Genomic DNA, 14,014 nt, shown 5'->3' with positions numbered 1-14,014 from the left:
CGAAGGTCATCTGAGAAAGATTCCAACATGTGACCCTACAGAGAGAATCTTCCTTTTGCCAAGGGCATTGGTTTAGTTGAGAAAAATCACCATATTTGGCACAACTATTGTCTTTTGTTTGTTTGTTTTTATATAGCAAATTAGAAAACAAATCACTATTTTAATTTCACATTACTTTTTAGAGTGTTCTATTTAGAAACACATAATTTTAAGGCTGAATGAGACCTCAAAGGCAATGTCACCTTTTTCTGATGCATAAATCCTTCTATATCACCCACTAAAATGATTTATCAGCTCAAGCACTTTAAATGTCTTGGAACTTACTGTCTTATCAAACATCCCATACTACTTTAGCCGCTTTGTGTATAAGAAAGTTTTATATATATAATATATTGAGTTCAATATATTACATATTGAATATATATTATATATTGAGTTTAAGTCTATATTCCTCCTCCTCTGTAACCTGAACCCATTAGTCCTAACTTTGCTGTCTAGAAGTATACAGAAATAAATAAATAAATAAATAAATAAATAAGCTCTCATTTACTTAGTAACCTCTCACATATTTTAAAGCGTCTATACTCACAAGGGCTTTTTAAAATAATGAATCACTCCAAGTTTCTTTCTTCGCCCACCTTTTTTTTTTTTTTAAAGAAATTCACAGGTTTTTTTAAGAAATGGAAGGGATTTTAGAAGCCAATTAGTCAATTTTTTTGGCAATGGCACTTCTACAAAGTACTAATTCTGAAGGTGATCATAGTAAAAAACATGCACAGTAAGATCCTGATCTTTAGTCCAGTCTACTTCTGCCTGTGATTCTTGAACTGGGGACTCATCTTCCTTTAGTTATATGAAGGGATCCCTGGGACAAATCTGATGGTTCTTTTTTCTTTTTCTTTTATATTACTTTATCAAAGAAGCCTCATTATTTTTTATATTAGAATGAAATATTGACATAATATGAATTTGAGTAGAAAATTGGCATGAAATATGAGACTCCAAATGCTTTCAAATTTTCAGAGGACTGCATTATGTCCCCCTGAGATTTATATATTGAAGCTTCCACATTCAATGTGACAGTATTTGGAGATGGGACTTTGGGAGATAAGTTGGTTGAGATGATGCCATTAGGATGGTCCTCATGGTGGGAGTATTGCCTTTATTAGAAGAGATACCAACAAATTCTTTCTCCCTTTCTCTTTCCCTTTACCCCAACCCCCTCTCCCACCTCTACCTACCTATCCACCTACCTCTACAACTCTTTCTCCCTCCTTCCCCCTCTCTCTCTCTGTCTCTTGAGAACAACTAGAAACTGACCATGCTGGCACCCTGGTCTCAGACGTCAAGCTTCTAAACTGTGAGAATATGATTTCTGTGTTTAAGCCACCCATTATTGGATACTGTTTTATGGAAGGCTGAGCAGCCTAAGACGACAGCTTGGTCTAGGCCAGGTGCTGTCAGCCAAGGATGATTTGGCAACATCCGAAGACATTTTGATTATCATGATTTGGGGAATGCTACTAGCATCTATTGGGGAGGGGCCAGAGATGCCACTAAACATTCTATAATACACAACAAAGAATTATCTGGCCCTAAATGTCTATTCTATTGGGGTTGATAAACTGGAATTGGCTATCAATAGGAGTAACTCAGTGAGATGTTTGTTACTTATCTTCATTTACTATTCATCTGCTAAATGTACAATATGAAATACCATCATAGAGGAATGGTCTGTCTAAAATAAAAGAAGCTAGATGTCTTTTCTCTCTTTACCAACTCTATAGCAATCCATGATTATCTCTAATCAAATTTTTTATTCTGATCTCAACAGAATCTTCTATGTTGTCCTATGAAGAAGGTCAGTCATTTCATATCTCAACCTTAAATAACAGGGCCCGTAACATTAAGACTATGTTTCAGATAGTGCTAGTATTAGGGTTGTTCAGAGAAACAGAAAGAATTCCCTAAAATATGTTTTTTATATACTAAATACATATTTTAGGGATCTTATGTATTTTTAAGGAATTAGCTCACACAGTTATGGAGTCTGGCAAGTCAAATTTATAGGGTGGGCCAGGCTGGAGATGCTGATGCTGCCTTTTCAAGTCCAAAGACCATCAAGCTGTAGAATTCCTTCTTGCTGATGGGGAGTTCAGGCTTTTGTTTTATTCATGCCTTCAACTGATTGCATGAGGCCCATCAACATTATGGAGGTAGTCTGAAATCACCAATTTTGATGTAAACCTTATCCAATCATCATCACGAAAATATCCAGAAAAATGTTTGAACAAATATTTGGGCACTGTGGCCCAGCCAAGTTGACACAAAAATTTAACCATCATAGCACTTCCCTTTCAAATGCATTGTATTCCATCTTATGTTCACATAGAGTTTTGTAGAAGAGACAAGTGACATTAAGTATGTTGGAAGTCTCTACAAAGATTCTACTTTGACAGGTTTTCTTCAGCCTGGAAGGCAATTATAGTAGTTTGGCTTTAGTTCAGTTGGTGCCTGAATCCGTGTTTCACTTTGCATTGTGACTGATCTGCCTTTGTTTGCATGTTAGGGAAAACAATAAGGTCACCCTCTGTTGATGAGTCCCATCTAGGCCAAAAGGTCCACCTCAGCTTGCAAGTAACCCCAAAGATTCTTTTCAGTCTTCCCCTGACATCCAGTGAACTTCTTCTAGTGAGCAGTAATTTGGGTGGGAGATGCTTATGGTTGGCGGCAGTAAAGATTATCTTTTGCTTGCCCCCTCCTAGGTAATAATGCTTCACTTTATCCCCTCACAGAGGTTTTATTTGTATTGACTAAGATAGTGTTACTATTTCAATCAGCTTGGCTAAACTTTAGATAGTTACCTATCTTTCTGTTGGCTTCTGATCTCCCTTTTCATTGAGCATTTACTTCAGAAAATTACAATTGTTTTTTTTTCTGCCACTTTCAAATTCTCCCAGCCTCTGGACAGTTTTACAACCCAGAAAATGTCTTTATCAAAAGTCTGAGAGTTATCCCTTTGAAATGTAATCATCAGGGAAGCTACTCTCCCTAGTTCTCAATCTCTTATGAGAATATAGGTATCAATGATCAAACTCAGATAACTTAATTATGGAGAAAAACATCTGCAAACTTAATGATAACTCAATGTGTTGAACATATCCTATTGATCAACCCTTCCACTAGTGTCGCTCTCGCCAGCAAGAATGACCAGGAGACCTCAGCGAAGCAAGCTTTATTTCTGCGTAGCTGTTGGGATCTCTCTCTCCCCCGCCCGTGCATGTCTATATATACCAAGGTTGCACAACCAATCACTCGCAGCCACATAGATACAAAATCCTAAGTTCTGCCTACTGGCTCGCATCCAGCCGCCATCTTAATGGCGTGTTTACTTTTGGGCACTGAAAAAGTTGTGCGGCGCCCAGGGCCCCCCCGCGGGCCCAGCCAGAGCAGCTCCGCACCGTCGCCACCCGGCGGCGGCAACAGTTTGAGGCAGCGGCTGCTGAGGCAACCAGCGGGCACAGCGGAGCCCAGAAGCATCACCGCACATGCGCTACAAGCCACTCGGGCACCGACACACTAGTCCTCCAAGTACTTTTCCACTAATTCCCACAGCACTTAAAAACCTTTCTGCCTTTTGTTTCCGTGAAGTTGAGTTCAAACTCTTTTCCCTATTGTAATAACCTGAAAAGAAAGTATTATTTGCCCGTTTAACATTGTCAGATGGCACACTTTTTATTTGGATAATATTTAAGTTTATTTAAGTAATCTCTACATCCAACATAGGGCTTGAACTCATGACCCTGAGATCAAAAGCCACATACTTTATTGATTGAGCCAGCCAGGGACCCTGGCAGTATTTTTAAAGTAGCACTCAGCTTTCTATACTCTAATCATAAGTAATGATGGAAATTTCAGATATCATTATAAGTCAGAAATCAGAGAATAAGCAGCTTTCTGTGGTAGGCCAAATATACTAAACTCTCCTAGTTTTTCAAGAAAAAAACTGGCCAGTTACTGTTTTTGAGGCATGACATGCAGGAAAAGGCAACATCTTCCCAATACTTTCAGCATTTCCTAGTTTTTAAACTGTCTTTCCTCTGAACACCTCAAGTCACTACCCAGAAAATGCTAACTTTAAAATTAATTTTAGGAAAAAAAAAAGAAAGGACAAATACCCAACTTTTGTAGCAGCATGGACGGGACTGGAAGAGATTATTATGCTGAGTGAAATAAGTCAAGCAGAGAGAGTCAATTATCATATGGTTTCACTTATTTGTGGAGCATAACAAATAGCATGGAGGACATGGGGAGTTAGAGAGCAGAAGGGAGTTGGGGGAAATTGGAAGGAGAGGTGAACCATGAGAGACTATGGACTCTGAAAAACAATCTGAGGATTTTGAAGGGGTGGGGGGTGGGAGTTTGGGGTACTAGGTGGTGGGTATTATAAAGGGCACGAATTGCATGGAGCACTGGGTGTGGTGAAAAATAATGAATACTGTTATGCTGAAAAAAAAAAAAATCTCAATTCTTCCCAAAAAAAAAAAAAAAAATTTAATTTTAGGACTTTTCAAATATTAAAAATACAGGTAATATGATAGACAAAACAAAGGCAACAAGGAGCAAAAGCTCCTTGTATAAAAATGTTTAGAAAGAATGTGAGAAGTGATTTAAGCTATATTCTTCAAATTTGGAAGGACAGCCATAGACTAAGGAATTTAATTTAGCTTACAATTTCTTACATTATTAGTCAATACATTTTCATTTGGACCTATTACCCACCACTCTTTTCCTTAAAACTGTGGCTTTAATAGTGTAAAATAAAGATCAAGAAACAATATATTTACCGATCTGATCATGCTTGGCTGTATTTTATCTTCTTTCTCTTCCTAGGTTCCCCTTGGTTTTAAAGCTTTCATTTTGTACCTGACATTGCTATAATTAATTATAAATTCATAATTTAAAATTTGTTGTTGTAAAGTTTTTATATTATGTAATAATGAAAGAAATAACACTTTTGGAAAAAAATAAGATAAATTTTTGTTATATTCATTAATTTTTACTCTAAACATAACCTACCATGGGTTTCACTTAGAATATTCCAAAACTGAAAGCAATTTATTTGAATAAATGTAAGAAGCCCGGCCTGTAAGTAAACATTGGACTAGCCCCTCTGCTTGGAATTGAATATCTTCCAAACTCAGCTTAGTAAAACTCAATTTATTCCTTGCGTAAATTAGAAAGAAAATAAAAGGAATCAAAATAGTTTTCAGAACTTTCTAGCACCAAGGACATGCCAATTACTTAACAGTTTAAAAATCATTTAACACCACACGTGCCCTCCTTAATACCCATCACCCAGTTACCCCATTCCCCCACCCCTCCCTTCTGTAACCCTCAGTTTGGTTTCCCGAGTCCAGAGAATCTCATGGTTTGTCTCCCCCTCTGATTTCTTCCCATTCAGTTTTCCTTGCTTTCCCTTGTGGTCCTCTGTGCTATTCCTTATGTTCCACATATGAGTGACACCATAATAATTGTCTTTCTCTGCTTGACTTATTTCACTTAGCATAATCCTCTCCAGTTCCATCCATGTCAATGCAAATGGTAGTACTATATACTGGCTAATTTAACAGAATAATAAATAATAAATAATAATAATAATATATAATAATTAAATAATAATTTAAAAGATACACAAATCCTAAAAAAATAAAAATCATTTAATAGTAAAATACAACTCCTATACCAGAGAAATTCCTTTTTAAAATACTGGATATCATTTTCTTATAATGTTCAGGCTTAGGGCTGTGCACATATCTATTTTATAAAGTTGCCAAAATTTTCAGAGCATTTCAGTGGATTTTTAATTAATTTTTTGTTTGTTTTTTTGGATTTTTAATTAACTTTTATAAACAAATTTGTTTTTTTTTAAATTGCTTCTGTACTCAAGAGAGCCTCCGTAGTTTATCTCAAGAAGTCTTAACTGTGTATTAGTTACTACTCATTTTAGTGTTGAAATTTTTTCTTCTAGCTTATTAGCCATTAACGCCATTAGTATTTAAATAATGCATATAAAGCACCACAGAAATCTAGAAAAATTCTATGTGTATTTAATGTTTAATGTGTGTTACTGATATGAAAACCCATACTTACTACAAAGGTTTTTGATATTAAGAGGTGACTTTTAGAGAGTCGCTCTTGACTTTGGTATTGTCCCTTTCTCTGGTCCCCTCCTTTCCAAATATTAACCCCAAAGATGATATTACTCTCTACCCTTCTTTGGTTTCAGGATTTATATATATAATTTTCCTTTCATGGAAATGTAATCTGCCCTGTAAATCACTACAAGGCCTTCAGAATAAATAAATCTGAGAAACAGATCTGTACTGAAGGTGGGTGGTCCTTTATTTTTGTATGATGTGTCATCCACAGTTTTCTTTGGTTTGTTCCAATTGGGAAAGTCTATTTGGCCTTTCATTCTTTCTTCATGAAATAGAATGAGTAACTGACCTGTGTTCCAGTTTTATTCAATGAACTATGTCAGAGGAGAGTTTCTGTTCTTACTCAGTATATGAAGGACTGCTTTTCATAACCCTTCAATCTGAGAAAAATCTCAAAGGTATTCTCAAAACAGACCTAAAATTGTATTTCGTGCTGTATAATTAGAATGGAATTTTTAAGTTAATTCAAATTTATTATAACTTCAATTGAACCAAAATAAATGATTTCTCATATATTTATGTGGTCTCCGGTATGACAGTAGTTATTATGAAGAAACAGAAATGATTAAGACATGGGGATGTTCTCAAGAATCTTACATTCTAGATATTCAGAGGAGATAATTTAACAAGTGATGATATTTCAAAGCAGTATTTGAAACCTGCTATCACAGACAAATCGTATTAACAAAATTTAGAGGAGTTTGTGATCATTTTTGACTCATTTTTGGTAGGGCTTGGGGAAGTGATGGAAAGCTTCAAATAGGGTAGGTTTTGCTTTAGAGTTATTGGAAGAGACAGGATGTATTTTCAAGGACCACCGCTGCTCTTATCAAAGGCAGTAATTTCCTCAGGAAGATCTTCATTGACTTATACAAAATCTGATTAGTCATTTATTTGTTCAGCTGTTGGACACATCTGACTTCAGGGGCTCTCTAGCAAGACTTAGGCTTCCTTTTGATAATTTTAGTTTTAGACCAGTAACATACAATGTTTTTGTTCTGCAGAGAATAAAAAATTACACCAATTCCACAATCACTCTGTTTGTTTGTGGGGGCGGGATGAGCAGAGGGTTTAAGTATGTAGAGAGTGAAGGGTGGGGAATTAGAGCACTATGCAAACACGTCAAATTTTGGAGGTGGAACTCTCAGATGTTTATTAACCTGAGCAGCAATTTGCCCCTCCAAAGTAGAATCATCTACAGAGCAATAGATAAAAGCTTTCTGCTTCCAAGAAAAATAAGATTGACCATTCTTCTTTCTACTGTGCTACATAGTCTTAAGGTGGAAAATAGGGGAATGCTGAGTTGAAACATAGCTGTAAAGAAAAGCTGTAGCATAAATGCTATGAGGACCCAGGGGAGAGATCACTGGATCCTAGATGGTTCTGTTACTAGTTTTAAAAAATTACTTTGACATTATTGTAGATTTGTAGAAAATTTGCAAACACTGTACATGGCATTCATAGATACCCTTCATCCAGCTTCTCCAAATGTTAACAGCTTACATAACCAATTACAAATATTACAATCAGGAAATTAATGTTGGTATAATATTATTAACTAAAGACCTTATTAGCTGCTTACCAGTAGTTTTAGTCCATAATGTCATTTTTCTGTGCTAGGATCTGATCTGAAAGCTGCATTGCATATAGTTGTTGTGTTCTCCTGGTCCCCTGGATCCATGATGGTTCTTCAGTCTTCCCCTATTTTTCATGACATTTTTATGAGTACTACTTAATTATTTTGTAGAATAATTTGGGATTATTTTTCACTTTGCCATTCTCTGATATTTTCTCATGGTTAAGTTGAGATTATACATTTTTTGAGAGAATACCACAGAAATTATGTAGTATCTTCCTCAGTAAATAATTTTAGGCAGTAGATAATGTTGCTATGTGTTATTATTGTGATGTCAATTATAAACACTTGATTAAAATGTCTTTCAATTTTCTCCACTGTAAGGGTACTGTTATTCTCTTTGTAACTGATAAATATTGAGGGATATACTTTGAAATTCCTTCTCCCTCTGCTCACACTCTCTCTCTAAAATAAAATAAATAAATATTTAAAAAAGAAAAAAGAAGTATTGGTGAGGATGTGAGTAAAGAGAATCCTTATACATTATTGGTGAGAATATAAATAATTGAGGCAGCCACTATGGAAAACAATACGGACTTTCCTCAAAATAGGAGAAGTAGAACTACATATGATCTTACAATCTCACTTTTGGATATATATCCAGAAGAATTGACATCAGGATCTCAAAGAGAATCTGCCTTCCCATGTTTATTGCAGCATTTTTCTCAATAGCCAAGATATGGAAACAAATGAAATCTATCCATTGACAGATGAATGGATAAAGAAAATGTGGTATACACATACAATGGAATTTTATTCAGAATTGAAAAAAGAAGGAAATCTTGCCATTTGTGACAACACAGATGGACTGAAAGACATTATGCTAAGTGAAATAAGTCATACACAGGAGGACAAATACTGCATGATTCCTATTTTATGAGAACCCTAAAACAGTCAGACTCATGGAAGCAGAGTAGAGTGGGCACATGATGGTTTACCTAGCTTTTATACATTATTTATATTTGTCCCTGTAAGTGTTATAACTCCAAATCTTTATATGAGTTAAAATTTAAAAATATATGGGATAATTACACAGTAAATAGAGCATAGTCAAAATATCAGCTCATTGGGAGCCTGGGTGGCTCAGTTGGTTAAGCAACTGCCTTTGGCTCATGTCATGACCCTAGAGTCCCAGGATCGAGTGTTGCATTGGGCTCTCTGTTTGGCACGGGGTCTGCATCTCCCTCTGATCTGCCCCCCTCACCCCATGTTCTCTCTCTTTCTTAAATAAATAAATAATATATTTTTTTAAATCACCTGATTTTCTGTTACCACTTTCAGACAATATGACTTAGTTCCATGGCCAAATTACTCTACTACTATCTAACCTTGCTCACAAGCATATGGGGTAAGACCTCTAAAGAGAGAGAATTACATCTCCAGTTTATAATGTATGTGTGAATCTATACCAAGCAACTCCAGACAATCAAAATAAATGACTATAGAATGTCCTTTAGGTATTTGCACCAAAGACCTCCTTCATTTCCTTTGAAATTCTCTGAAACTCGCTGTTTTTTCTATACTTCTGTCAAATGTTATTGTCAAAATGATATACTTCAAGGGCTTATCTCCTTTAGTTTATTTTAGTGGTAGTGAATAAAATCAGTGGTTTCCAACTTGGCTGTCAATTAATATCATCTAGGAAGATTTAAAAAATACTGATGAGGGGGACTTCTTTGTAACTGAAGACAAGCAGCTATAGAGCTATCTAACACTCAATATTTTCTTTCCAAGTCATATGAAAGACCAGGTAATGCTTTGATCGCATGATAAATGCTGTGTGTTCAAACATTCATCAGTTACACAGCAAACGTTACCTGGTTGGACACATGTTCAAACAAGTGTGTTTCGTACACACATGCATACATGCACACACACACACACACACACACACACACTCACTCCCCTATGTATATTGCAAAAGTTAGTACATAAGTAGGAAAGTTTGTTTTTATGATTACTCAAATTCCCATTTTATGAGAAGGAGACTTTCTGGGGTGTAAATAAGAACAGAGTTCACTTCCTTCTTGTTCTTCTTGTTCTTGAGATCAGATATATATTTAGTGATCTGCAAATTTTAAATGTACAATACACTGAGTTTTGACAAGTAACACCCATGTAATTCACACCCTTGTGAGCATGGAGAGAACATTTTATTACCACCAAAAAACAGTTCCTTACCCCTGGGACTGCCATTTTTCTCAATTTCTTTCACCATAGATTATTTCTCCCAGTTCCAGAACGTCATAAAAAATGGAATTATACAATATGCAGTATTTTGTGTCTGTCTGTTTTTGTCCAACACAAATTTGATATTTGTCTATGTTATGGCAATTATCACTAGTTCTTCCCTTTTTATTTTTTTGATGGTATTCCATTTAAGGAATATACCTTAATTTTTTTTATTTCTACTCTCTGGTTGGTGGATATTTGAGTTATATCCAGTTCTGGACTAGTATGAATAAAGTCTCCTTGGATACGCCTATATTAAGTTAGTTTGTTTGCTTTTGTTGAGGCTTAATTTTCATCATTTTTGAGGGTGGAATTTTGAGGTTATATTTTATTTTATTTATTTTTTAAAAGATTTTATTTATTTGAGAGAGACAGTAAGAGAGAGAGAAAGAGAGAGAGTGCACAAGCTGGGAGTGAGGCAGAGGGAGAGGGAGAAGCAGGCTCCCTGCTGAGCCCTATGTGAGGCTCTAACCCAGGACCATGGGGTTATGACCTGAGCTGAAGGCAGGAGCTCAACCAACTGAGCCACCCAGGTGCCCTTGAGATTATATTTAAAGTGTAGGTTTAAGATCACAAGAAACTGCCCAACTTCTTGCCCCAAGTGTTTTACTATCTTTACATTCTTGCCATAATTTTATCAAAGTTTCAATTACTGAACATTTTTGCCGGCATATGGAATTGACAGTCATTTTAAATTTAACTTTTCTTTTTGGTGGGTGATGGTATCACACTGTGGTTTAATTTGCATTTCCCTGATAACTAAAGATATCATGAATCTTTATGTGCTTCTTGGCTATTTATATAACTTCTTTAGAATTGTCTATTTAATTCTTTGCCTATTTTTGTGTTTTTTTTAAATTGTTAAGTTGCAAGGGTACTTTATATATTTTTGATTCAAGTTGTTTGTCAGATATATTTTTCCTTAATTTTTTCTCCCAATTGGTGATTTACACATTTATATTCTTATATTTTTCTTTAGATCATGTAAAAGTGCAGAATTATTCATAATCATATAACAGAACTTGAGCACTCTGAAACAGAAGTTGGTTTGGGGGATTCATTGTAAGAATATAACCATGTATTACAAACTAAAAAAGGGGAGACACTATCAGTTCTGAGGAAAGAACTAGAACAACAGACTATCTTAAATGGCAATCCTGTTTCTGCCATCAGAATTCTTTTACCAATTTTCTTTTTCTGCTTCCCTCTTCAATTTAAGGACCATTGTCACAACCAGATATTCTAAGGTAACATTTTTATCTTGAGGTTAACTAATTACACCTTTAATTCTATCTGCAATCCTAATTCCTTCTGTCATGTAACAACATACTCATAAGTGCCCAAGATTAAGGTGTGGACATCTTTGGGTGAGATGTTATTCTACATATGAAATGTGAAATTTTCTTCTCTAGGACAACAGTGCTAATAATTAAATGCCTCAAGGTATGCAGTGGATGATAATAATAATAGATGCATTCAGTCTTAATGGACTTTGATATTGCCTTAGACTAGGAGGAGACATTACATATATATACATTACACACACAAGAAAATCAAATGGATAGTAGACCCCGGAAGACTTTTGATTAATCTTCCTGGGACTTTTGAAACGTTATTCCCAGGTTAATCATGTTTATATTTCATATATTGCTTATAAGAAGATTTAGCATCAAGTGACAGAAAACAAAAATAACTGTGTTTTAAGTAAAATACAAGTTTACTTCTCTGTCTCCAAAACCTAGGCCATCTATAGCTGGGATGATCTTCACAAGTGTCAGGAGCCCTGGTTCCTTTAACTTACTGAATCATTTTTAAAACATTCATTTTTAAAACATTACATGTTTGCATTCATTTGTTACAATTTATTTTGTCCTTTAATTTTGCCCTATGTAAGCAAATATCAGCTATATTTTAAAAAATCTTTGTTTTTTAATAATAGTTTCAACTCAGATGTGCTTATTTTAATTAAGAGTATACTTTAAATTATTTCTGCCATCTTAGTGTGGGTTTTGTTTTCTTTTTTATATATCAAGTTTTCCTTTGTGGTTTTTTTTTTGGTCCTCATTTTTAAAAGTAAGGTCTTGGATGTTTTTGTTCTTTGTTCCATTTTTTTCTCTTTTAGTTTGTTAAGTTTAGTCTAATTCTTAATATATCTTCCTCTTGCTCATTTTCTTCCTCCTCCTTTTCTCCTTCCTCCTCCTCTTCTTCTTCTTTGGGGATTTCTTTGTTATTCATAAAAGAAATTGTTATTCATAAAAGCATCAAGTTTTTTTCCCCTAACAAATGGATTGAGTAGGCCTATCTTTCTTTGGAAAGGGTCAAAAATGTTAGCATACTTATACTTTCCTCTGTAACTTTCCATCTCCCAACTGTTGTTATTGTTTCAACTTTATTTATATCATTACCCTAATATTCCTAATGTACTTTAGCTTTGTTTTATATTTTATATTTTTTTCATCTCTTTGCTCTGTATTCCAGGAAGCTTCCACTGATTTTATAGCTCACTATTTCACTTCTCAGGTCTCTCCAGTCACCTCAGTAGTAAATCTATTAAACTGTTTCTTGTTTAATAGCCATCAGCTTCTGTGTCATAACTTTTTATTCCTTTTTGGTTGCTTTCACTTTATTTTTCTGTAGAAGACATTAAATCGATCATTTTAAAGTTCTTTCCAGGTTCTACTTTTCAGGTTCTACTTTTTTCTAGGTCTGAATTATAGCTTTTTATTTTACTCAGTTTGTGTTACTCTTTCATCATTTTTATTTCCTTAGTACTTTATAATTCTTGGTTGGAAGGTCCTCTTCAGGCAGATATTCCTTTATTATACATCCAGGAAATACATACCTGCCTTAAAAATGATGGATCTTTGCCTTTTATATATGAGACTTCCAAAATAGGCTTTACATGATTCATATACTATTAGCTTCTGATTCCATGTGGCTAATTAATTTCTGGATTTATTTAGTCAAACACATTATACAATTCTAGGTCCACTTCATGTATAAGAGATTCTGCTTGAGTATGTAGGCAACAAAAACTCATTTTTCTCCTCAAATTATAATATTGTAATGTTGTAGTTTGCCCTTATACATGCTTATAAGCATCCTTAAAATAAATTACAGATTCTATTACATTGACAATCCCTACCCCACCAGCCCTTTGATTACCTGACCTAACCCAGAATACTTAGTACATGTATTACTTCATTTCTAGTCTGGAAGATGCTCTTTCTCTTTTTTAAATTATGGTAATTTTGGTTTGATGATACTTGTTCTTTCATTTTTATGTATTCTAACTGACATCTTGGGAGGTTTGAACAGTTATGCAGTTTGCAAAATTGATCAGAAGTCTTTTTACTATAATTTTAGAAAGCTTATTTTTCTGTATTTTAAAGTTTTATCTGTTTCCTCCATTGCTCTCTGGTTGTTCTTATAACTTCCTTCTGTGATCACTGTGGCTAACTCAAGAGCTTCGTAATTATGATTAATTTTAATATATTCATAGTTAGAAAGTTTTATAGGTGGACTTTATAAAATTATGACTATAACAGTAAAAAATATTGAATTAAGTATCAAGTGCTTCTTTGGTGAATAGTCAAATCAAGTATTTTTGTTAAATCAAGTCAAATCAAAAGATATATAAACATCTCTTTGTTTTTATAGGCCTTTCTTGATTATTGCCAAGTTCTCAATGATGCTCTGAATCACTGAATTTGCAAGATAAGTGACCTTCAGATAAATGACATGTTATTGCTTTATTTTCTCTTCACCAGGACACTTGAGACATGATTACCATGAGCGAAAGGTCAGTGCATTTTCTGCTGTAGAAAAAACATGTTGGCATCTTTCCATTTTAGTTTTTATTCCAGTTATACAAAATGAAGTTTGTTTTCAAGTCGTGTGTGTGTGTGTGTGTGTGTGTGTGTAT

At 34.6% G+C, this 14,014-nt stretch overlaps 1 long non-coding RNA gene across 3 annotated transcripts in view; it reads left to right on the top strand.

The window, feature by feature from the left end:
- LOC309870794 overlaps positions 1–14,014 on the top strand; it is a 122,492-nt gene that overhangs the window by 83,707 nt on the left and 24,771 nt on the right. For all 3 annotated transcript variants that reach the window (XR_014314820.1, XR_014314821.1, XR_014314822.1), the window contains one exon: positions 13,750–13,891. This is a non-coding gene — a long non-coding RNA (uncharacterized lncRNA). The remainder of the gene's footprint in view (positions 1–13,749; positions 13,892–14,014) is intronic.

Source organism: Mustela nivalis (assembly GCF_964662115.1).
Source record: "Mustela nivalis genome assembly, chromosome: 8".
Taxonomy (NCBI): domain Eukaryota; kingdom Metazoa; phylum Chordata; class Mammalia; order Carnivora; family Mustelidae; genus Mustela; species Mustela nivalis.
Note: the sequence above shows the minus strand (reverse complement) of the source record. Positions and strands in the feature narration are given on the sequence as shown.